General features: G+C 32.3%; 1 long non-coding RNA gene across 1 annotated transcript; it reads right to left on the bottom strand.

The window, feature by feature from the left end:
* On the bottom strand, positions 1-3,904 carry LOC112468562. Its single transcript, XR_003042419.1, has 2 exons — positions 2,413-3,904; positions 1-1,846 (listed from the first exon to the last, which is right to left on the bottom strand). It is a non-coding gene; the product is annotated as an uncharacterized LOC112468562 (long non-coding RNA).
* Between the last annotated feature and the right edge of the window lie 6 nt (positions 3,905-3,910).

Below are 3,910 nucleotides of genomic sequence, written 5' to 3'. Positions count from 1 at the left end.
ACTTTTTTAATCAATCCTTATCTATTAATCACGAATAAACGTTTCCAATCAAAATACATAAAACATGATCGCCTTACGAGCTATCACATCGAGTCGTTCGCCAAGTCGAACAATAAATCTAATTTAAATATTAGAAGAAATATAAATCGACCATTCATTTTTCTATAATGTCATCAGTACAGTGCAACGCGATCGAAATCGATATGGTGCAATTGCTTGTGTGTGCCGGGCATATTACCGATTTATAAACGCATCTTCTAATTTCTTTCTCGCTGAGAACGTTTTGTTAGATTAGGAATCAGCGAGTAAAGTGACACGTTTATAATAAAATTGAATTACTTATATGTGGCCTTGTTTCTTTGTACAATTCCAATTTATTGCGTTCTCTCTTGAAATTTAGTAGATATTAATTGATTCTATACAAAAGAAGCTATTTAGCAGCTGACTGAAAAGTTGATTATCCATCTTACGCATCTTCGAAGTTCTCCCAAAAGGCGACGATCCCGATAGTCGACACGAGGTTTGCAATAAAAAGCTGAGAACGTGTTAAGCCTTTGTTGCATCTTGTCTCTTTGCCCTGATATCTCTGTGCGTCGTAACGTTTCTGTTTTATTCTTTTCTAATTTTCTTACTTGCTACTCTGCGTCCAGACTTTACATTTTCCTCTTGCAGTAGCGCGGTGATGTATTTACGTAGCATTGCGTTTGCATGTTATATTTCTGCTCCACAATTTTGCGATACGAGCGGACGAGGGAAGTGAGTCGCATATCATAATCAATCGTGTGTTTCAGCGATCGTCGTGGACAAAATCTCGGCAATCTCGATCACGCCGCTGGAAAAATTCTCGATCGATCATCCATTCGTGTATCGTATCGTCAAGACAGACGGAAAATCCACAGACGTAGTCACATTGTTTAACGGATTCATTCATAATCCATAATGTAATCGGTGTATGATCGTTTATTTTCACTCGTCTTTTTACTCTTAGTTTTAATATCGATATATGTATTAAATATTTATATACTAGTAGCTGCTACTCGCGAACTCGCCATTCACGCTCATTGAAGTTGTTCGTTCGCGTTTGTTCGCGCTTATTTGCTTTGTCCGAATGTATACTGCAATATATACCTATATATGAAAGGGTAAAAGCCACAGTGATGTAAGTCAATAGTTTAAAAAATTTGACTTACACCACTACAGCTTTTACCCCTCCACATATACATGTTGCATTTTCTATTTTGCTGCATTAACGTTATGATGATTAACGTTAATGTAGTATAAAATAAAAATAATACGTATGCGGTTTATATATACAGTACGCGGTATGTGTATTGCATGTCGTCAATATTTTGCATGTGTATAATAACCAGAATCTTGAATATATGTATGTGCATATAGTTAAAATTTGTTTTTAATCGCATTCGTTTTCTCCCCACCATCAGTTAATTGAATGTTATAGCGAATCTTTCTGTATCGAAGGGTAAAATATCTAAAGGCTTTCGACTAAAATGCATTATCTTCGTTCATACCATTTCGACACATGATGTTTGTCTCTCTCTTTGCTTTTTACTACTTTATAAAAGATAATATAAAATTGTCAGTCACGAGAATGATTTGTGATGAACGATTTGGTTGATGATATCTATGTTTAACAACGCAAAAAGGATTCCTGCCTCCATCAGCGACACTTTTCTTTCAGGGATAGTCATAGAAACGTTGTCTTTGGTATGGGAGGAAGAAATCTATATCGATCATCCGTTCCATTACTCGATCGTGAAAGTTGATCAAACCCAAGAATCTGGAAGTCGTCGCACCATAACACTGTTTTCCGGAATCGTTGCTAAGCCTGAAATATAACGGGTTACGAAATTAATCATGTATTGCGTCGACTGATCCCAGTATTACAATTATAACATTCACTGGTCAGTCGCCATATGTAGACCAGATGACGCCATACGTATTATTCATATGTGCCTTACACGCACTCAAAATTATGTGCACATTCCTGTTATATTACCTAATACTGTCGACATTTTAATCTTCGTAACAATATAAATACAAAACACACTGTATTAAAACGCTTTTATACACGCGACTAACTCGAATATCTTCTTTTAAATAGATTAATATAGTCTCTCTTTTTATTATACTATGTACTTATTCTCCGTGCTCGACATTGATCTACACATTCAGTTTCTTACGCGCGCACAACTTCTACTTAATTTGTTTTATTATACTCTTTACAATATAGGTATACGTTTAGCATATATGATATTACAGTATAAATAAATGAGTTTGAACAAAGAGTTAAGAATTATAAGATATCTATTGCATGCATAATATTATGTATAATAAATACAAATATAAATAAATATAATATGATAGTTTCAGGATTCCTAACGAAAATCTCACCTCGAAGATCCGAAGAGTTTTCGGTTAATCGCCCATTTTTATACGCTATCGCAACACAGCGTGGCATTGAAACTGATCCATTAACTTTATTCACTGGACGGATTTTTACGCCTGAATCATCCAAATGAACTCAATTAATTACTTAATAACCTATAGAAATGTAGGAACTAACAATTAAAATTAAAAATAAAATGTTCAATAACAAAGCAAATATAAACTAAACAACCATACGTAAAGTTACACATAATGTAAAATATGCAAATATTTAAGGTAATTATATGTACGTGAGAAATAAAGTTGGAGATGTAGTTATTAATAAAAAAAATGTGATGGACATTCTCTCTTATATCGAATTACAAAATCTCATGTATCGCGTGAGAAAAATATAATTTTATCGCTATTTATTTGACATCTTTGTAAAGACTGAACAAAAAGGAAAACATTTTTTTCAATTCTCACACTCGCGTTTCACATTGCGAATAGAGGATATTCAAATAGCAAGTAGTAAGAGTAACAAAAACATTACTCGCTGATTTTATGCATAATTGTAACAAATATCTGATATTCGCTAATATCTCTTTGCGCATAATTAAGATCAAGTAATAAAACAATTCGGAAAAGATTTAACTTTACTTTAGGTTTAATTCCAAATAAACTCGCTATATATATCCTCCTTTGACATGTATTTCCAAGCAATTTTTTGTATGTTTTGTATGAATTTTTATTCCATCATAATTTTTGTATCTTCTTTCGCACACAATTCTATATTTTTTAAAGATCTCTCTTTCCTAAAGTTTATTTTGCACTGGAACATGTGTCTTTTGTCTCGGGTTTTATTATTTTATATTTAACAATTACGTACTTTTTTTAATTCTATATAATTTTATTTTTGCATATGCAATAAACGAAAGTCAATGAGAATCTATTTTTATCGTGTATAAATGCTACATGTATCCTAATATGTTCCAGGAATGAAGTTGGTCTTCAAAATAATTCAGGAAACTCAAGACCTCATGATCGATCGTCCATTTTTCTATAATATCGTTAATTTAGTCGGTTCCGAGGAAGCGCCTAGTTTCTTATCGCTCTTTTACGGATATGTCCTCAATCCGCAATAATATGTAATGACATCCATATCTTCTTGGGAGTATTTCCTGACTTTAATATTAGCATTATTAAATAGTCAACTCAAATATTCTGCGAGTGCTTTGTTGCAATAATTTTCTGATGATTTTAATAACAAAGTTCTCCAAAATCTTTGAACTTGACTGCTAACATTTAAGTGTGTCTATCTTTTAGCTTTATAACTTTAATTAAATTTTTAAAAAGAAATAAACGAGAACGATTAAATTTAAAATAAATCAACAACATCAAGCATCGGTATGAATATTTAATTAAACGAGTCGAAGGGAAGATATGTAATGGAAATAAAACATTGCACTGAGAGAAGTAAAAAAAAAGATCTAAAAAATATTTATATTACTTACGAATTGCTAGT

This window comes from Temnothorax curvispinosus, unplaced genomic scaffold (assembly GCF_003070985.1).
Source record: "Temnothorax curvispinosus isolate PA1 unplaced genomic scaffold, ASM307098v1 QBEX01018628.1, whole genome shotgun sequence".
In the NCBI taxonomy this organism is placed as follows: domain Eukaryota; kingdom Metazoa; phylum Arthropoda; class Insecta; order Hymenoptera; family Formicidae; genus Temnothorax; species Temnothorax curvispinosus.
Note: the sequence above shows the minus strand (reverse complement) of the source record. Positions and strands in the feature narration are given on the sequence as shown.